Raw genomic sequence first — 22,632 nt, 5'->3', positions numbered from 1 at the left:
GTTGGTAGACTTGCATTTGAGAAGGATCAAGGGATGGGTTTGGGTCAAGGATTAGAATGATGTAGTTGTCCTCTGGCCTTTTGTTGCCATATATTATAAAGATCTTCATTTTGTATTTAGTTTTTTTCTGTCATGTTCTCTTCAATCCAATTTGAAATACCTCCAGAATGGCCAAACAGATCAGGGGGGTTTAGGTTAACGAAGAGGTATGTCTTCCTTAGAGTGCCGATGTTCAAGGGTTATTTATGTTTGGGACCTGTGGTGGACCCAGGTTTATTGCCAGTTACTGAGTGGGGTATTGAGTGTTTTCTTGCATTGTCTCAGATTGAATAATAGTAGTTTTTATTTTTCTCTCTGCCACTGGAACGACCACAACAAATAACCATCTTGTGCATTGCTATCGATTGCTTTTCCCTACACACACACAACTTGACCGTCAATCGATAGCCACTGGTATCTGTGTTCACAAACAACGAAGCACCTTATAAATAACAGAAAAACATTCAGTTTGTAAAATAAATGGACCAGAAAATAGCAGAGCAAAATCTGAAAAACTTTTTCAGAAATCTAACTTTTAGTTAAATGGTAGTGTCATTCTACAAGTTATGGTGCATATTTGGAAAGCATTTCAGTAAACTTCAATCATAGGCTGAAACGTTGGTGGTTTACCCATTCAATTACATGGAGCTTATAGCGTGTGCAACTCTATTTTTTGTAGCCTACACTTTACTCGCTGTTAGTCAGCAACTCTACTAACTTTTTGGGGTGTTCACCGGCTCATGCTTTTCAGTAAATTTCAATCATAACATAAGTATGTGAAACATTGCGTGTGGAAAACGTGTCAAATACACCATTGTCCATGGAGTACAATATCAGTTAGTGGCTATTTACCAAAATACCATAATTTTTAACCCTTGTGTGGTGTTCAGATCTGTGGGACCCATTTTCAATGTTCACTAAAAGAAAAATTATACAATTAATTACATTTCAAATCAAATTGTATTAGTCACATGCGCCAAATAAAACAGGTGTAGACCTTACAGTGAAATGCTTAAGAGCCTCTAACAAACAATGCAGTTAAAAAAATATATGAATAAGAATAAGAAATAAAAGTAACAAGTAATTAAAGAGCAATGCAAAAAGTATGGGTAGCCATTTGATTACATGTTCAGGAGTCATATGGCTTGGGGCAAGAAGCTGTTTAGAAGCCTCTTGTACCTAGACTTGGTTCTCTGGTACCGCTTGCCGTGCGGTAGCACAGAGAACAGTCTATGACTAGGGTGGCTGGAGTCTTTGACCATTTTTAGTGCCTTCCTCTGACACTGCCTAATTTGACTAGTCCTGGTCCTGAATGGCAGGTAGCTTGGCCCCAGTGATGTACTGGGCCATACGCTCTACCCTCTGTAGTGCCTTGAGGCCAAGCAGTTGCCATTTAATTTTTGTAATTTAATTTTTTTTTTACCAGGCAAGTCAGTTAAGAAAAAATTCTTATTTTCAATGACAGCCTAGGAACAGTGGGTTAACTGCCTGTTCAAGGGCAGAACGACAGATTTTGTACCTTGTCAGCTTGGGGATTTGAACTTGCAACCTTTCGGTTACTAGTCCAATGCTCTAACCACTAGGCTACCCTGCCGCCCCATGCAGTGATGTAACCAGTCAGGATGCTCCCGATGGTGCAGCTCTAGAACTTTTGAGGATCTGAGGACCCATGCCAAATCTTTTCAGTGTCCTGAGCGGGAATAGGTTTTGTTGTGCCCTCTTCACAACTGTCTTGGTGTGTTTGGACCATGTTAGTTTGTTGGTGATGTGGACACCAAGGAACTTTAAGCTCTCAACCTGCTCCACTACAGCCCCGTCGATGAGAGTGGGGGCATGCTCAGTCCTCTTCTTCCTGTAATCCACAATCCTCTCCTTTGTCTTGATCACGTTGAGGGAGAGGTGGTTGTCCTGGCACCACACAGTTCTGCCCTCCTCCCTCATTGTCGGTGTTGGTGGTTTACCCATTCAATTACACACTGTTGTGTGACAAACTTAATGATGGTGTTAGAGTTGTGCCTGACCGTGCAGTCTTAAGTGAACAGGGAGTACAGGAGGGGACTGAGCACGCACCCCTAAGGGACCACTGTGTTGAGGATCAGCGTGGTGGATGTGTTGTTACCTACCCTTACTACCTGGGGGCAGCCCGTCAGGATGTCCAGGATCCAGTTGCAGAGGGAGGTGTTTAGTTCCAGGGTCCTTAGCTTATTGATGAGCTTTAAGAGCACTATGGTGTTGAACGCTGAGCTGTAGTCAATGAACAGCATTCTCACATACAGTGGGGAGAACAAGTATTTGATACACTGCCGATTTTGCAGGTTTTCCTACTTAAAGCATGTAGAGGTCTGTAATTTTTATCATAGGTACACTTAAACTGTGAGAGATTTAATCTGAAACAAAAATCCAGAAAATCACACTGTATGATTTTCAAGTAATTAATTTGCATTTTATTGCATGACATCAGTATTTGATCACCTAACAACCAGTAAGAATTCCGGCTCTCACAGACCTGTTAGTTTTTCATTAAGAAGCCCTCCTGTTCTCCACTCATTACCTGTATTAACTGCACCTGTTTGAACTCGTTACCTGTATAAAAGATACCTGTCCACACACTCAATCAAACAGACTCCAACCTCTCCACAATGGCCAAGACCAGACAGCTGTGAAAGGACATCAGGGATAAGTTGTAGACCTGCACAAGGCTGGGATGGGCTACAGGACAATAGGCAAGCAGCTTGGTGAGACGGCAACAACTGTTGGCGCAATTATTAGAAAATTGAAGAAGTTCAAGATGACGGTCAATCACCCTCGGTCTGGGGCTCCATGCAAGATCTCATCTCGTGGGGCATCAATGATCACGAGGAAGGTGAGGGATCAGCCCAGAACTACACGGCAGGACCTGGTCAATGACCTGAAGAGAGCTGGGACCACAGTCTCAAAGAAAACCATTAGTAACACACTACGCCTTCATGGATTAAAATCCTGCAGTGCATGCAAGGTCCTCCTGCTCAAGCCAGCGCATGTCCAGGCCCATCTGAAGTTTGCCAATGACCATCTGGATGATCCAGAGGAGGAATGGGAGAAGGTCATGTGGTCTTATGAGACAAAAATAGAGCTTTTTGGTCTAAACTCCACTCGCCGTGTTTGGAGGAAGAAGAGGGATGAGTTCAACCCCAACCCCACCATCCCAACCGTGAAGCATGGAGGTGGAAACATCATTCTTTGGGGATGCTTTTCTGCAAAGGGGACAGGACGACTGCACCGTATTGAGGGGAGGATGGATGGGGCCATGTATCATGAGATCTTGGCCAACAACCTCCTTCCCTCAGTAAGAGCATTGAAGATGGGTTGTGGCTGGGTCTTCCAGCATGACAACGACCCAAAACACACAGCCAGGGCAACTAAGGAGTGGCTCCGTAAGAAGCATCAAGTTCCTGGAGTGGCCTAGCCAGTCTCCAGACCTGAACCCAATAGAACATCTTTGGAGGGAGCTGAAAGTCCGTATTGCCCAGCGACAGCCCCGAAACATGAAGGATCTGGAGAAGGTCTGTATGGAGGAGTGGGCCAAAATCCCTGCTGCAGTGTGTGCAAACCTGGTCAAGAACTACAGGAAACATATGATTTTTGTTTTAGATTCCGTCTCTCACAGTTGAAGTGTACCTATGATCAAAATTACAGACCTCTACATGCTTTGTAAGTAGGAAAACCTGCAAAATCGTCAGTGTATCAAATACTCGTTCTCCCCACTGTAGGTGTTCCTTTTGTCCAGGTGGGAAATGGCAGTTTGGAGTGCAGTAGAGATTGTATCATCTGTGGATCTGTTAGGGCAGTATGCGAATTGGAATGGGTCTAGGGTTTCTGGGATAATGGTGTTGATGTGAGCCATGACCAGCCTTTCAAAGCACTTCATGGCTACAGACGTGAGTGCTACAGGTCGGTAGTCATTTAGGCAGGTTACCTTAGTGTTCTTGGGCACAGGGACTATGGTGGTCTGCTTAAAACATGTTGGTATTACATACTCAGACAGGGAGAGGTTGAAAATGTAAGTGAATACACTTGCCAGTTGGTCAGCTCACGCTCGCAGTACACGTCCTGGTAATCTGTCTGGTCCTGCGGCCTTGTGAATGTTAACCTGTTTAAAGGTTTTACTCACATCGGCTTTGGAGAGCGTGATCAATCAATCAAGCAATCAATCAATCAATCACATACATGTTCAAACATTCATAGATGACCAGCAGGGTCAAATAATAATAATCACAGTGGATGTAGAGGGTGCACCAGGAGTAAATATCAGTGTGCTTTTCATAGCCAATCATTCAGCGTTAGAGACAGCAGGTGCGGTAGAGAGAGATTGTCGAAAACAGCAGGTCCGGGACAAGGTAGCACATCTGGTGAACAGGTCAGGGTTCCATAGCCGCAGACAGAACAGTTGAAATTGGAGCAGCAGCACGACCGGGTGGACTGGGGACAGCAAGGAGTCATCAGGCCAGGTAGTCCTGAGGCATGGTCCTAGGGCTCAGGTCCTCCGAGAGAAGAGAGAAAGAGAGAAAGAATTAGAGGGAGAATACTTTAATTCACACAGGACACCAGATAAGACAGGAGAAATACTCCAGATATAACAGACTGATCCTAGCCCCCCAACACAAACTATTGCAGCATAACATACAGTCTTCCAGAACAGCTGGTGCTCTCATGCATGTTTCAGTGTTATTTGCCTCGAAGCGAGCATAGAAGATGTTTACCTCATCTGGTAGGCTTGTGTCACTGGCCAGATCTCAGCTGTACTTTCCTTTGTAGTCATTAATGGTTTGCCACATCCAACAATCGTCAGAGCAGTTGTAGTACGACTCGATCTTAGTCCTGTATTGAGGCTTTACCTGTTTGATGGTTCGTCGGAGGGCATAGTGGGATTTCTTATAAGCTTCCGGGTTAGAGTCCCGCTCCTTGAAAGCGGCAGCTCTAGCCTTTAGCTCAGTGAGGATGTTGCCTATAATCCATGGCTTCTGGTTGGGGTATATACGTATGGTCACTGTGGGGACGACGTCATTGATGCACTTATTGATGAAGCCCATGACTGATGTGGTGTACTGTACTCCTCAATGCCATCGGAGCAAAACCTCGAGTCTTCCTTAGATATTGTGCACCAGCTGTTATTTACAAAATACATAGTCTGCTGCCCCCAGTCTTAGCAGACAGCGCTGTTCTATCCTGCCGATACAGCGTTTAACCAGCCAGCTGTATGTTGATAATGTCGTCATTGAGCCACGACTCCATAATGCATAAGATATTACAGTTTTGAATGTCCCGTTGGTAGCTAAATCTTCCGCGCAGGTCATTGATTTATTTTCCAATGATTGCACATTTGCTAGCAGAATGGAAGGCAGTGGTGGTTTATTCGATCAACTACGAATTCTCAGAAGGCAGCCCGTTCTCCGGCCCCTTTTTCTCCACCTTCTCTACGCAAATTACGGGGATCTGGGCCTGTTCCCGGGAACGCAGTATGTCATTCACGTCGGGTTCGTCGGACTCGTTAAAGGAAAAAAAGATTTCTGCCAGTTCGTCTTGAAAGGCAAAAATGTGGTACTCATGTGTACACTGCATAGGGATGTGAGAATAATTTGTTCACTTCAAAGCAATAAACATCAATAGTGATGAAAACCTTGTTTCATTTATATTTGCTCAAGATTAACATGATTTATTCTACCCATGTCTTGATTATAATTGATTTCTGTTTGCAAAAATCTAATTTGATCATCAAAACGAATAGCACTTTTATTGATAAATGTGATCTAGCAGAGGTAAATGGCAAATATTAACCATGTATGCTGCCTATATTGCTTGTAATTCATATGTCAACATCTAAGTATTCAGTATTTTTATGTAAATTGTGATAGTTGTATTGTTTGTTCTGGGTCTATGTTGTGGGTCCATCAGACCCACATTGGGTGAAAAACAAAAACATGAACACCACTCAAGGGTTAAAGTAGCCTCATGGTTGATGGCGCAGTTCTTTTGGACTAAACATTCATTTCAGGGACATATTTCCTTCATTCACGGCAAGGCATTCTTGCAAAATAATACTACTGAATGCTTGTAACATCTAAACAGGGATCTAGTTGGTGTTGTGAGGCTATGATTCAACGCTACAAATATTGCACTTGAGGGGGCCAACGTTCCTGTCTCAAAGTGAGTCACGGTGTTTTGCCACATAAATTGTTTTAACAAAACTTCTGTGACCGGGTCAAATGAAACATCTATTGAGCCCCAGTCCTGTTTTGGGGTTAGCCCTGGTTTACTGGGCCTGCCAAGAGGTGTCACTGTCAACATCCTGCTCAAAAGAGAGGGGCCTTCAAGTGACGGCCTAAGCAGGAGGCTCTTTCACTGAAAACCTCAGCAAAGCCTGAATTAAAAAGCTCTACAGCTATCCCTCTGTCCCTCGATATTCACCCAAAAGCTTTTCAACTGTACATTTTTTGGCACGACTTGTGCCCATCACAGATCTCTTGCATACAAAACCCCAAGGAAACCCATGTTGGTGTCTTGTCAGTCCGTTGTTGACATGTTCAAAGTGAGAGATGAGAATTGTGAGGAGTCCGTTATTGTGTTTTAGTGGTTTGCCTTCCAAAGCTGACATAATGCACTGTAGTCATAGCAATTTATGGCCAAGCGTTCAGACGACAAAGCCTCCACAAACAACTATGATTACAGCCAATGGCATGATTGGGCTTTTCTCTTATTGCTCGTGTCAATTGTTTGAGCCAGACTTTAGGAGGAATAAGCACAGTGTACTTATACCACACAGAATAGGACAATCCCCTGTACAATTAAAACTGTGAAACAAAAGACTACTTTAGACTAACAAAAGACTACTATTGCTACTTTAAGATGAATGCTGCACGAGATATTGATATTGTATCTTTCTCCACAGAGTTACCCTCCCTCTCAATTGTGCTTAATTCAGTAGTGATAGCATCAGACCTTGGGCCAAATCAGCATCAGACCTTGGGCCAAATCAGCATCAAACCTTGGGCCATGATTTGGGCCTTGCACAACTGGATACATATTTATAACCCCCCCTCAAAAAAAGAGGAGAAAAAGGGGATATGCCATTAATTGCATCACATTCCTTTCTAGTATTCTCAGGCCTATGATGTTTTTTAAAAACATAAATCATATTATATTCCATTTGTCCTTTGAAGTGGTTTCCATAAATTGATTGAATACATTCACCATGATCCTCATCTCTCTGGGCTGCCAGCCCTATTTCTCAAACTGTGTGACTGGGGCACCTAAATGTGTGTCACCTTAGCTTGGTTTCATTATTGGAAATGGGATTTGTTGCAGTGAAAGGAATTGTCCCCAAAATGGCGGGCTTGACTTTAGTGTCACAGGTTATTAGTTCAGGCCAGGGCATGTTAGAGTCACGCCTATAGCCAAAGTGAGTATGGCCAAATGTGCCATGCGAGGGGCAGGTCCATGCGACATTAATTCAGGCTTTCGTTTATTTAGACCATACACAGGCCATATAAAGTTTAAACCTGTGTGGCTGCTAAAAGTAGCCAATAGCCAATTTGAGTAGCCAATAGCCTACTAAGTAAATGTCATCTATTTTTGCAGCCTATAGCGAGCCTGTGAATTCTTTAAGTTTCAATTAAACTATGTGATTATTGATTATGAATGTAAAGGTATTGTTTTGTTATGTTGGCTATAGGCTTTAATTAGATAAGAAGACAGCTAATTAGACACCTCTTTTTCAAAGGAATTTGAGTTGTCAACGTGCCACATTGTGAAAATAAGAAGATAGGCCTATCATTTTTAATTTATGGCATGGTTTATTTTTGTTTACAAATTATCTAGGCAGGGAAGCAGAATAACCTAATAGCCTACTACTCTGGAGTCATAAAAACAATTAAATAAATGTATGTTATTAGGTGAGTCACAGATCATCTCTCAGAACAATTATATGCTGGTCGGGCGGGTGCGGCTCCAAAAAAACTGACCTGCACAGGACTGCACCTCAAAGGTTCTTCAACAGATACAGTGTATTCAGAAAGTATTCAGACCCCTTCACTTATTCACATTTAGTTACGTTAAAGCCTTATTCTAAAATGGCTTTTTTTTTTTTTTTTTTTTTTCCCCTCAACAAACTACACACAATACCCCTTAATGACAGAGCAAAAACAGGTTTTTAGAAATATCACATTTGCATAAGTATTCAGACCCTTTACTTAGTACTTTGTTGAAGCACGTTTGGCAGCGATTGCTGCCTTGAGTCTTCTTGGGTATGATGTCACAAGCTTGGCCCACCTGTATTTGGGGAGTTTCTCCCATTCTTCTCTGCAGCACCTCTCAAGCTCTGTCAGGTTGGATGGGGAGAATCACTGCACTGCTATTTCCAGGTCTCTCCAGAGATGTTCGATCAGGTTCAAGTCCAGGTTCTGGCTGGGCCACTCAAGGACATTCAGAGACTTGTCCTGAAGCCATTCCTGTATTGTCTTGGCTGTGTGCTTGGGGTCGTGGTCCTGTTGGAAGGTGAACCTTTGCCCCAGTCTGATGTCCTGAGCGCTCTGGAGCAGATTTTCATCAAGGATCTCTCTGTACTTTGCTCCGTTCATTTTCCCTCAATCATGACTAGTCTCTCAGTCCCTGACGCTGAAAAAGATCCCCACAGCATGATGCTGCCACCACTATGTTTCACCATAGCGATGGTATTGGCCAGGTGATGAGCGGTGCCTGATTTCCTCAAGATGTGACGCTTGGCATTCAGGCCAATAAGTTCAATATTGGTTTCATCAGACCAGCGAATCCTTTAGGTGCCTTTTGGCAAACTTCAAGTGGGCAATCATGTGCGTTTTACTGAGTAGTGACTTCTGTCTGGCCACTCAACCATAAAGGCCTGATTGATGGAGTGCTGCAGAGATGGTTGTTCTTATGGAAGGTTCTCCCATTTCCCAGAGGAACTCTGGAGCTCTGTCAGAGTGACCATGGGTTCTTAGTTACCTCCCTGACCAAGGCCCTTCTCCCCCGATGGCACATTTTGGCCGGATGGCCAGCTCTAGGAAGAGTCTTGGTGGTTTCAAACGTCTTCCATTTAAGAATGATGGAGGCCACTGTGTTCTTGGGGACCTTCAATGCTGCAGTTGATACCCTTCCCTGGATCTGTGCCTCGACATAAGCCTCGACACTGTCTCGGAGCTACGGACAATTTCTTCGACCACATGGCTTAGTTTTTGCTCTGACCTGCACTGTCAACTGTGGGACCTTATATAGACAGGTGTGCGCCTTTCCAAATCATGTCCAATCAGTTGAATTGACCACAGGTGGACTCCAATCAAGTTGTAGAATGATGAGGATTTTTATTTATTTAAATCAATTTCGAAAGTGAAGGGGTCTGAATACTTTCCGAATGCACTGTATCTGTCAAAGGCTCCTCAATGGCTAGCTATATGGCCTCACTTTAAAGAAAAAGTGTCCAAAGCCAAGTTGAATATATATAATGGCAGATAAATTGCATGAGAGGAAAAATTCATGAGACAGACCGACTGTGAGAGCTCGCACTGTGAATCATTTTTGGGGACGGTCAGAAAAGTAGGTCACAGACAAACGTAAATCGAGAATGCTTTTGAAGGAGAAATGATTGCAGTATTGCTGCCCTGTGGCAATTCAAAAGAGGAACTTACGTTCAGGAAATTGTGAGGAAAAGTTCTCGCAAAGAGATACCTCATTTAACAGTAGCACTTGTTCTTTCTCTTAGTCATCTTTGTACCGTGTTTGGAATGGGAATTATTAAAGAGATTCTCTGGTACTTCTGTGTACTTTTTTGCCAGGAGTTCTGAAAGTAGCACCCGTGAGCTAAAAGTGTTCCCTGAAGATTGCGTACTCCGTCACAAATGTGCAGATATGTGCACCATATCATCGCTGTCTCTCTCACTTTATGTTTGTGTCTTGCTAGCTGTCACTCAAATGACTAGGGGGCTGAAGCTCACTGGCTGTAACTCGAATTGCTAGGGGCCTGGCCCATATGGGGGTAAATGTAGGGAAATGGCACGGCACAGCTTCCAGAAAACAGCCTCTTTCAAACTACAGATTTCTTGGCTAATTGAGGTAATATAGTAATTCTGCTCATAAATTATGAATGTATGAACTACACATTGACACATTCAGCCCAAAGCGGGAGGCTTAAAAAATACATACTAGTCGCGAAACCCCCTTTCCTCTGTGTTGTTCTTTGCCTTTGTAAACCTTTGCCTTGAAAGCTAGCCAATGCTCCCCTGTGACGGCCGTGTGCCTTGTGAATAAAGGAACATAACTTTCTCTGTCATCTAGATTCACCTTGTAGCCCAGCAGCAGAGGGGGAGCGTGACACGTCTGCTACAGAGCAGCATTGCGCCTGTGTGTGTGTGTCCTTTAGGGACGTCCAACCCCCCCCCTCGCACCTGATTGACTTAACTTTTGGGTCCTAGAAGGTTTCTGCTAGGTTTGGAATAGTGCAAGTGTATGTGTTTCATTTCAGTTTTTTTTGTTGCAGGAACAATCCAGGGGGACTATAGCACTGCATCGATTTCCTTCTAATAAATCGGGAAAGCTGTCATCTTAAAAACAGGACATAATTTCCCCCCTATATGTTCCAAGGAACGTTTCCTGTTAGTTCTAGGTGCTGCTCAATCAACTTCCTGCCCAGCATCCACCACAGCACAGGAGCATCGTTCCACTTGTCAATAATGTTGGACGGGAACTTCTACTCTCATTAACAACATTAGCTCATTTGCGACGTCTGTTAATGAATCCATTTGATCGGTTATTTCAGAGCCTTGCCCTCAGCAATTCGCTCATTAAAGCCCCACTGTCTCAGTTCAGTTGTTTCTTTTTCCCGAAGTGAGTAAATCTCAGTCTTGACTTGAAACCAGAGTTTTTTGTAAAACACCTTAATATTAAAGCTACTGCATGTAAAACAGATGCGTAAATAGGAAAATCCTGTTTCTGTTTAGATACAGTACGAGAATGATGCGCACTAAACCAAAACCAGAGGTTGGATTGAATACACCATTTCATATCAACATTTGAAACAACTATGTGGTCATACGGTAAGGCCCAGTTTTAATTCCATAACAGTCATATAAATCACTTTATACTCCACCCCTCCACTCATTATAGTAGTCTAGTAACTCAGTAGCATTATTTGATCAAAGGAAGAGTCATCAGTGTGATACACACAGACACACAGACACACAGATACAAACCCACCCCGAAACAAACACTCAGACAACGAAACAAACAAACTAGCAAACAAACATATGACAAAGCCAATTACAGCACGTGGCGGCATTGTTGTGAAGAGAGAGAGGGAGCGAGACAGAGACTGATGGGATTAGTGGACACGAGGCCAGATGGCGGAGGGAGGGAGTTCAGATGGAGTCATCGGCAGCCAGGATCCGAGGAGGGCTGAGCAGATGGAAGGATGAGTGGATCATAAAACTATATTACTGGTGTCATTATTATTGTAATAATCAGAGTAATGATACTAAAGATTAAGCTTATGTCCAAATTTGGTGACAGTCAAGAGGCGGCATTTTTGTGTTTTATCTGCATCGTGTGTGTGTGTGTGTGTGTGTGTGTATGGAAATTCACTGGCGCAGGAATTCAGTCGAGTCTACAATGCCTTAACACTGCAGTGCAGGAGATATTTGCTCCAGTTCTGCAATAATGCTCAAAGTGTAACATCAGTAGAATGTGTAAATAAAAATAAACCCACATCATTGGATGTTAAGTTTTGAAAATGAAATGCACTCACACATCTAGATGCTATATCTGAAGTGTTAAAAAAAAGTTTATTGCATTGAAACCGTCACACCACACAAGCCTTTCTTCCTCTTGTGGACATTGTCGTTGGATATTGATGCTGTTATGTATTTAATAGAAAACGTGCAATCACACCAGTCCTTGACATTGCACCAAATACCCTAGTTTCAGACCCCTAATTATCCAGGCTGTAGCCACTTTCATTCCAGTCGGAAGATTTTACATAACAAATAATCAATGCAAGCTCTCCTCAACAGTGCAATACACATTTATAAAAATAAAATAAAAATAGAGGCATTTATCAAAAAAGACACCATATCAAGGCATTTATCAAAAAAGACACCATATCAAGGCATTTATCAAAAAAGACACCATATCAAGGCATTTATCAAAAAAAGACACCATATCAAGGCATTTATCAAAAAAGACACCATATCAAGGCATTAATCAAAAAAACAATAAGTAGTAAAAAGAAGAGGGTAATGTTGTGTGTGTGTGTATGTAATGGTGGGTGGGTGAGTGGGATTCAGTGAAAATAGTCTATAAGGTGCAGGTGATTGTCTGTGGTCTATTTCACAATCAGACGTTCTGGGTAGGGCTGCGGTGAATGTTGGTTAGTCCGGTTGTCTTTCTGATGGGGCTTTTTCTCCTCATGAGAGTGCTTAGCCCTTCTTCTCCAGTTTGCTGACACGGTCAGGGGAATGCCAGAGTGGGGAGGTTCTAAAAAATGCATCAGGGTCCTCTGGGTCTGTCTCCACATCAGACATCATGTCTTCAGTTGCCCCCACAAGTTGCTGCTTCTCTTCGTCTGAGAGTTCTTTTGACCGACTGGCCGGAGACAATAAGTTATTCTGCCCAATAAACAAACAGTCTTGAACACGGGAATCTCAAAGCTAAAATCTGTGGAACAAGTCTCAACTTTTCAAAACTCACTACTGTATTTAAAATGTATGGATTTGTTTACATTTCTAAATGAACCTGTCTTGTCCTGTTCCTTTGCTCTGTCTGGGGTGTCCGACTACTTATGCCTCCCTCTTTCAGTCCAATACCGATTTGCAGCTGCATCTGAGGAGTGTGTTGTGTAGACTGTTCTTCCTTAGAGATGACAAAGGAAAAACATTAAATTAAGTTTAGCATGATATTCTCACCACTATTTCATGTAACATATTTGAGAATGCTAAGATAACCATCATATAACAATTTACACTGATTGCTTGGCTGGACTTTTTGCCCCCCAAAAATTATTTTGTCAAATTCAAATACAAATTTGTCATCACTTTTCTTGCGGCTTATATACAGTGGGGCAAAAAAGTATATAGTCAGCCACCAATTGTGCATGTTCTCGCACTTAAAAAGATGAGAGAGGCCTGTAATTTTCATCATAGGTACACTTCAACTATGACAGACAAAATGAGGAAAAAAATCCTGAAAATCACATTGTAGGATTTTTTATTAATTTATTTGCAAATTATGGTGGAAAAACAAGTATTTGGTCACCTACAAACAAGCAAGATTTCTGGCTCTCACAGACCTGTAACAACTTCTTTAAGAGGCTCTTCTGTCCTCCACTCGTTACCTGTATTAATGGCACCTGTTTGAACTTGTTATCAGTATAAAAGACACCTGTCCACCACCTCAAACAGTCACACTCCAAACTCCACTATGGCCAAGACCAAAGAGCTGTCAAAGGACACCAGAAACAAAATTGTAGACCTGCACCAGGCTGGGAAGACTGAATCTGCAATAGGTAAGCAGCTTGGTTTGAAAAAATCAACTGTGGGAGCAATTATTAGGAAATGGAAGACATACAAGACCACTGATAATCTCCCTCGATCTGGGGCTCCACGCAAGATCTCACCCCGTGGGGTCAAAATGATCAAAAGAACGGTGAGCAAAAATCCCAGATCCACACGTGGGGACCTAGTGAATGACCTGCAGAGAGCTGGGACCAAAGTAACAAAGCCTACCATCAGTAACACACCACGCCGCCAGGGACTCAAAAGCTGCAGTGCCAGACGTGTCCCCCTGCTTAAGCCAGTACATGTCCAGGCCCGTCTGAAGTTTGCTAGAGAGCATTTGGATGATCCAGAAGAAGATTGGGAGAATGTCATATGGTCAGATGAAACCAAAATATAACTTTTTGGTAAAAACTCAACTCGTCGTGCTTGGAGGACAAAGAATGCTGAGTTGCATCCAAAGAACACCATACCTACTGTGAAGCATGGGGGTGGAAACATCATGCTTTGGGGTTGTTTTTCTGCAAAGGGACCAGGACGACTGATCCGTGTAAAGGAAAGAATGCATGGGGCCATGTATCGTGCGATTTTGAGTGAAAACCTCCTTCCATCAGCAAGGGTATTTATTTATTTAATAAAAAATAAAAATAAATGTATTTCACCTTTATTTAACCAGGTAGGCTAGTTGAGAACAAGTTCTCATTTGCAACTGCGACCTGGCCAAGATAAAGCATAGCAGTGTGAGCAGACAACAAAGAGTTACACATGGAGTAAACAATTAACAAGTCAATAACACAGTAGAAAACAAAGGGGGAGTCTATATACAATGTGTGCAAAAGGCATGAGGAGGTAGGCAAATAATTACAATTTTGCAGATTAACACTGGAGTGATGAATGATCAGATGGTCATGTACAGGTAGAGATATTGGTGTGCAAAAGAGCAGAAAAGTAAATAAATAAAAACAGTATGGGGATGAGGTAGGTGAAAAAGGGTGGGCTATTTACCAATAGACTATGTACAGCTGCAGCGATCGGTTAGCTGCTCAGATAGCTGATGTTTGAAGTTGGTGAGGGAGATAAAAGTCTCCAACTCAATGAAACGTGGCTGGGTCTTTCAGCATGACAATGATCCCAAACACACCGCCCGGGCAACGAAGGAGTGGCTTCGTAAGAAGCATTTCAAGGTCCTGGAGTGGCCTAGCCAGTCTCCAGATCCCAACCCCATAGAAAATCTTTGGAGGGAGTTGAAAGTCCGTGTTGCCCAGCAACAGCCCCAAAACATCACTGCTCTAGAGGAGATCTGCATGGAGGAATGGGCCAAATACCAGCAACAGTGTGTGAAAACCTTGTGAAGACTTACAGAAAACGTTTGACCTCTGTCATTGCCAACAAAGGGTATATAACAAAGTATTGAGAAACTTTTGTTATTGACCGAATACTTATTTTCCACCATAATTTGCAAATATATTCATTAAAAATCCTACAATGTGATTTTCTGGATTTTTTTTCTCATTTTGTCTGTCATAGTTGAAGTGTACCTATGATGAAAATTACAGGCCTCTCTCATCTTTTTAAGTGCGAGAACTTGCACAATTGGTGGCTGTCTAAATACTTTTTGCCCCACTGTATGTCCTAACCAGCATTCATGTGTAGAACCTTTACTGCCCACTAGTAAAACAGAAAAGGCCATTAATAGAAAATGTATAGGATTGAAATATCCAACATTAGGTACCACCAATGTGCAAGTTGTAAAAGTAAACATTGAACTTATAGATATCTCATTCCCGTCATCTTTTCCAGTGCAGTCGCTGGAGAAGTGCTCTGCTGTAGCTGCTGTTGTTGTTGTAGGAAAATCTACTTGAACTACTTGTGTCGTCAGTCTTTTGTTGATATCAGCCATCCTGTTTCAGTCCGTTATCTGATTCAGCCTGGCCATGTCACGAGTTGTTGGAAATCCATGCCCTATTTTGGTGATGCATCGTTCCCTCGCACGAAGACACTCCTGGCGTGCTCGCGGGTCCCACAAACAAATTGTATCAATTTAAAAAATGAACAGTCAATAGCCGTTTGTCTCCTTTGCTATCCATTCCAACATTGGGTAGCTAATGTTAGCCAACTATGCTTTGGTAGCTAGCTAGCTAACTTTGCTTGCCAGCTAACATGAGCTTGTTTTAGACAAAACAGCAACGTGCAATTTCTTACTCCTACAACTAAAATCCAAGTAACATGATCATGTTAAATTCAACATTTGTAAGGAATAAAAATGATGACCAGGTGTGTGTAATATAGTTGCCAGCGGTTAGTAGACTGGTGACGTTGAGTGTCAGAGGGAGTAGGCATGACAGCTAGCTAGATTGCTTTATTGACAAATAATAGGACTACTTCTTACCTTGTTGCGGAGTCGCATCTGGAAGGTTGTGGCCATGGGGTATAGAGTATTGCGGACTCAGAGCACCTTTATAAATGTTATCCGTAACCATTTCCATGGCTTGGTGAGACGAATAGTAATTCCGGGGGAGTTGTTCATTGTTTGCGACCTGTGTGAGAATAGATTTTTGTTAATGACCGCCAGTAGAACCCACACCACCCAATGAATTGTTGTGCCTTGAAGCAGTATGGTTTTCAAATCAAGTTTTCAAATAATTTTTCAACCACCACGCCCTCACTTATGGTTTTATTCATTTGATTGTAATATTTACCTTTCAATCACTACGCCCTCTGTTCTATTCCCATGCATTTGATTGGTTTTTGAGTCTGTGCCGGTGTTTCATGAAACTACACTTCCTGTACCATCAAAACAGAAACTTTGTGATACAAGTATATGTTCGCAAGACATCTCACTGGCAAATTTCTTCTGGTTCATATACAAGTACACCAGACCCAGCTGCTATCGCATTGGTATCTATGGAAGAGCCACCCCTTTAGGTTTACCTGAACTGTGGCCATTTCTTCAGTGATACATGGAGTAATCTTCATTTATCCACAATCTTTGGCTTGCTAATGCTAGTGTACATTGATATCATAACAATTTATAAAGTTGTATACTTTAATGCCGAAACGTTGATTAGAAAAGTTTTTGTTAGTGTGATGCTTTTAACTTTCATGTAGGCTACTTGATATTTCACCACCATCTTTTTATCTGTTCAACAAAACAGATTCAGGTCAAGCTCACATAGGTTGCAACAAATGCCTACAGACATTTCCTTGGAAAAAGTAGAATACTCACAATCACGTACAGCAACATCAGAATGAAGTTCACAAAATGCAAGGGAGTATGTGGACACAGGCGAAGACCATGGCAGAGAGGAAAACAATAGAGACTGAAACTGGGGCAAGATTCTCTAAGCTATTTAAATGTCCATATTTCATGCCCATAGACATGGCTCTAGTGGACCCTATGCATCATCTTTTACTGGGGACAGCAAAACACGTTTTTACTGTCTGGAAGAATATTGGTGTGCTGGATGATGCAATACTACGAAACATTCAGCTTAAAGTTGATGCACTGAAAGCACCGGCAGACATGGGCCAACTACCCGCTAAAATCCCATCAGGGTTTCAATGCACAAGAATGGGAAAATTGGACATGCGTTTAGTCCTTATTTGCTGTTAAGGGGCTTGTGGAGGGTGCCCATTATGATTGCTGGACCCATTTTGTCAAAGCCTGTACATCTTATGTACAAGATGTATCACAGCAGAAGGAGTTGGAGAGGCTCATCGCCACTTGCAACAGTGCTGTGAGAGCTTTGCAAGGTTGTATGGAAAACAGTATTGCACACCAAATACGCACCTCCATAATCACTTGAAGAAATGCTTTTTGGACTATGGTCGAGTATATGGTTTCTGGTGCTTTCCATTTGAACAAGTTCATAGGTTAACAGAAGACCAGCAATCACAGCATCTCAGTTCAGTTAAAGAGAAGGTTTTAACTGCCTAATAGCATGGTTTGGCCAACTGGCTGATGATATTAGAAACTTTTTAGCAGGCGGTCATGAGTGATGACACACGTGTACAGTAGGTCCTGATGGTACCAAGCACATTTACATGTATACATGCCATTGATCAGAGTGAGAATATGGATCTGAACAGTGTTACATTTGCAGTGAGCTCAGACAATATTTGCATGCCCCTTAAACAGCTGTTTGTCATAGCAAGTGAATATAGGAATGATCTGTAAAGTGTCTTTACATTCATTTATCCAAACAATGATCTCACCATTGTATAGCTGACAGAACAACATGATAAGGTAGACATGCTGGGAGAGGTTATAAGCAAGTTTTTGCTCATCATCTGTACTTGCAAAGTGGTTTTCCACTGACAGTCACAGTTGTTCTCTTGTGATGTGCTTATTGGTCCAGCACATGAAAACATACACATTTCTCATGTTATGGCTCGTGTAAATTGGTTCCTGAAATATCTGAGTCTATATCATTTCAAGCCCCCTGTTGAGGTTTGGGGCAAAGGATTAGGATCTGTAACAGAGGCAGTTTATTCCAGTTCAGAAAATTATGAAGCACTTTAAAGTGCAGTTTGCCAGCACTACAGAGACAGTAATTGTGTTAGAACCAGGTTCAAGCAGGGCTGCTTTTTAGGCATTTGGCTTATTGGAGGTGAAACTATGAGAAATTACATTTGAGAGCAAAGCTACTGTTTATTTCTAACATTGTAGCGGTAAAGAAAATGTGATTTTTCAGAATTGTTTGTCTATATTTTGTACCTTTTCTACATTTTATTATCAGTTTTTTTTATACGGAACTTTGCATTGTACTGTGAAACTGTTTGAAGCATTAAAACCCAATTTGTAACTAGCCTTTTTTAGCTTGGCTTGTGATCAATGACACCTTTGTTTTATGTTCTTTGATAACATTTGACCTCTTATTGCTGTGCTTGTTATTTCATTGTCACGCCCTGACCATAGAGAGCCTTTTATTGGTTGGTTAGGTCGGGGTTCATTTCAATAAAAAATGGCGAACTGATTTCACGCTGCGCTTTGGTCCGAATGTTCTTACGATTATTGTGACATTCATTTTATTGTTTTAAGTGTGTTGCTATTTTAAATGCACTTCAAATAAAGTTTGAATTGAAGTTTGAAGTTTGATTTGATATTGGATCTTTAATTGATGATTGTATGAATATAGACTCCATTAACTTCTATCATTCTTATTAAGACGTTTTAAAATGTATGAACTAGGTTATAGGCTCAGTAAATAAATGTTTGGAGTAGATTACCTGCTGAGCTGAACTGGGGCATGATATGAGGACAATAGACAAGGTGTTAGGGGCTAAGCATGTGTAAAGGTCCATGACTTTCCAGAGCCTTCTAACCAAGACTGGTCAAACTTTGTTTTTGTTTGGACTTCTCAATAATGAGCTTCTACTTCTTATCATTAAAGATATTCTGACTTACATGTACACACTCGTAAACAGTCCATTTTACGAAGTGTAAAATATGGTGTAAACATTCTGAGTGAACTCTAAGACCGCTTTCTGTTACCTGCAATTGATTGAATTGGGCACTAAGTTCTACAGTAATAATTTACTTATTCATCTCAGCCTACTGTACTACTAAACATGTTTGGCATGTTAGTAACAGAAGTTAGTAGATGAGAAGCAGGTGTCAGTCAAAGCATTTATCCAAGTGTAATCCTTTCATTGATATCTGCCTATTTAGGCTAAATGTACCGGAAGGGAAAAACAAGCTGCTAGTTCTCAATATGCAATATTTTCTGCCCACATGTTCTGAACAGTCTAAAGTGGTATTTCCTATTTGAGAAATGTAGCTGTGTGTGTGTGTGTGTGTGCATGCATTTCTGTGCGTGATCTATCTAGTGAATAATCAGTGTTGAACTTCCCAAGAAATCCGTTACTGTCTATGTGTGTGTGCATTCATGTATATGTACCGTGCCTTCAGATAGTATTCACTTTTTCTCGACTTTTTCCACATGTTGTTATTTTACCGCCTGGATTTAAAATTGATTAAATTTAGATTTTTGTCACTGGCCTATACACAATACCCCATAATACGGAATTATGTTTTTCAAAATTAATACAAAATTAAATGCTGAAATGTATTCTACCCCTTTGATCTTTTATTTAACAAGGCAAGTCAGTTAAGAACAAATTCTTATTTACAATGACAGCCTACCCCAGCCAAACCTGGACAACAATGGGTCAATTGTGCATCACCCTATGGGACTCCTAATCATGGCCAGATTCAGCCTGAATTTGAACCAGGAACTGTAGTGACACCTCTTGCACTGAGATGTAGTGCCTTAGAACGCTGCAGCACTTGGGAGCCCTGGCAAGCCATTGGCAAGTCATGGCAAGTCTTAATGACTTCAGGGGTAAAAATGTGCTTAACAAGTCACATAATAAGTTGCATGGATTCACTCTGTGTGCGATAATAGTGTTTAAAATATTTATTTTACTTCATCTTTGTACCTCACACATACAGTTATCTGTAAGGTCCCTCAGCCGAGCAGTTCATTTCAAACCCAGATTCAACCACAAAGACCAGAGATGTTTTCCAATGCCTCGCAAAGACGGGCACCTATTGGTAGATGGGTACAAACAAAAAAAGCAGACATTGAATATCAAATCAAATCAAATGTTTTTTGTCACATGCAGTGCACATGCAATGCATTGAGGGCAGTCTTAGTGCCAGCGTTGGTCTGCTTTGGAATATAGACTGCCACGAAAATATAGATGTAAACTCTCTTGGTAAATAGTGTGGTCTACAGCTTAGCATGAGATACACTAACTCAGGCGAGCAAAATCTTGAGACTTCCTTAGATTTTGTGTGCCAGTTGTTTACAAATATACAAATATACAAAAGCCGCCGCCCCTTGTCTTGCCAGAAGCCGTTGTTCTGTACTGCCGAAAAAGCTTAAAACCCGCCAGCTGTATGTCAATCATGTCGTCATTCAGCCACGACTTGGTGAAACATAAGATATTCAAGTTTTTAATGTCCCATTGGTAAGATATACGTGCTCGTAGCTCGTCGATTTTATTATTGATTGATTGTACTTTGGCTAATAGGACCGATGGTAAAGGTACATTACCCTCTCGGCGACGGACCCTTACAAGGCACCTGGACCGTCGTCCACAATATCTCTTTCTTTTCCTCCTGCGAATGATGGGGAGGAGGGCCCTGTCGGGCGTCCGAAGTAAATCCTTCCCGTTCAACTCATTGAAGAAGAAGAATTCCTCCAGTACGGGGTGAGTAATTGCTGCCCTGATATCAAGATGCTGCAATCGGTCATAAAACACGGTGGCAGAAACATTATGTACAAAATAAGTTATAAATAACGCGAAATAACATACACAATAGCACAATTGGTTACGGGATCGTAAAACTGCAGCCATCTCCTTCAGCGCCATTATCCCTTTGAGCATGGGGAAGGTTTTAAATTACACTTTGGATTGTGTATTAATATACCCAGTCACTACAAAGATACAGGCGTCCTTCCTAACTCAGTTACCGAAGAGCAAGGAAACCGCTCAGGGATTTCACCATGAGGCCAATGGTGACTTTATAACAGTTAGAGTTTAATGTCTGTGAAAGGAGAAAACTGAGGATGGATCAGCAACATTGTGGTTATGTTGTAGGACTCCCAAGTGGTGCAGCGGTCTAAGGCACTGCGTCTCAGTGCACGAGGCGTTGCTACATTTCCTGGTTCAAATCCAGGCTGTAGCACGTCTAGCCATCATTGGGAGTCCCATAGGGTGGCCTACCCTGGGTTTGGCTGTCATTGTAAATAAGAATTTGTTCATAACTGACTTGCCTAGTTAAATAAAGGGAAAATAGAAACATTTACTCCACAATACTAACCTAATTGACAGAGTGAAAAGAAGGAAGCCTGTACAGAAAAATATTCCAAAATATGCATCCTGTTTGCAACAAGGCACTAAAGTAATACTTCAAAAAATGTTGTCCAATCCAGGTGTGTAAAGCTCTTAAAGACTCACAGCTGTAATTGCCGCTAAAGGTGCTTCTACAAGGTGTTGACTCCACTTACTACTTAAAGTAGTGAGTGCATACATGTTTCATACTTTGTTTTCTTCTGTACAGTTTCCCCATGGGAATCAAACCCACAACCCTGGTGTTGCAAGTGCCATGCTCTACCAACTGAGCTACACAGTACCAGTATAGATTCTAACATGTAATGTCTCAGGGGGTGTGACTACTTCAGCCAGCAGCATACCACCCTGCATTTTACTGCTGGCTTACCTCTGAAATTAATCAGGGTTGGTTCCTGGATGGAGACCAGATGCTGCTGGAAGTGGTGGTGGAGGAACAGTAGGTGGTAGTCTTTCCTCAGGTCTAAAAAAATACACATCCCGGGGCAGTGATTGGGGTCATTGCCCTGTGTAGGGTGCTGTCTTTTGGGTGGGATGTTATACAGGTGTCCTGACTCTCTGTGGTTACTATCATAAGAGTAGTGTTGTTAACCCTGGTGTCCTGAATAAATTCCCAATCTGGTTCTCATACCATGCCCACCTAGTCATCCCCAGCTTCCAATTGGCTCATTCATCCACCCTCCTCTCCCCTGTACCCATTTCCCAGATCGTTGCTGTAAATGAGAATGTGTTCTCAGCCAACTTACCTGGTAAAATAAGGGTTAAATATAATTTATGTAAATTAAATATTTCAGAATAAAGTGTCATGAATAATTGAAGAGGTTTTTGAAAAATTCATAATTTGAAGGTCACTTCCTGTTGGGCGCATATGCCCTCGAAGGGAACATTTTGTTAAAACGTACATTTCTTCTTGAAGTGAAGAAGTGATCGATGACCATGGAGAACAATGATTGAGATTTTGGCCCAGGCTCACAACGGTCATCTATCAGTTGGGTTCTCTTATTATTGACTTGATACTGCATATCAGTTATGCACAGCTGGGATGGAGTTAGCCCTCGAAAACTAGACCAAGACCCAGACCGGATCTGTTGAGACCTAGACCCAACCTCTAAAGACCCAGACCATGGCTCAGTCTATCAGGACTGTGACAATAAAATGATGAGACAAAGACCAATTTCAATGTGGGAAAATCAGATCCAAC

At 41.9% G+C, this 22,632-nt stretch overlaps 1 protein-coding gene and 1 long non-coding RNA gene across 3 annotated transcripts in view; one reads left to right on the top strand and one right to left on the bottom strand.

Moving 5' to 3' along the window:
• Nucleotides 1-22,632, top strand: part of LOC109873457 (opioid-binding protein/cell adhesion molecule-like) — a 413,387-nt gene that overhangs the window by 118,253 nt on the left and 272,502 nt on the right. The gene's annotated exons all lie outside the window — the stretch shown is intronic.
• On the bottom strand, nucleotides 12,220-16,515 carry LOC116358133 (uncharacterized). 2 transcript variants are annotated; one of them, XR_004206016.1, is made up of 4 exons: nucleotides 16,271-16,515; nucleotides 15,961-16,108; nucleotides 12,800-12,930; nucleotides 12,220-12,686 (listed from the first exon to the last, which is right to left on the bottom strand). It is a non-coding gene; the product is annotated as an uncharacterized LOC116358133 (long non-coding RNA). The 2 variants fall into 2 exon arrangements; XR_004206015.1 differs by lacking the exon at nucleotides 16,271-16,515 and having other exon boundaries at nucleotides 15,961-16,238.

The sequence above is a fragment of the Oncorhynchus kisutch genome, linkage group LG28 (assembly GCF_002021735.2).
Source record: "Oncorhynchus kisutch isolate 150728-3 linkage group LG28, Okis_V2, whole genome shotgun sequence".
NCBI classification, from domain to species: domain Eukaryota; kingdom Metazoa; phylum Chordata; class Actinopteri; order Salmoniformes; family Salmonidae; genus Oncorhynchus; species Oncorhynchus kisutch.
Note: the sequence above shows the minus strand (reverse complement) of the source record. Positions and strands in the feature narration are given on the sequence as shown.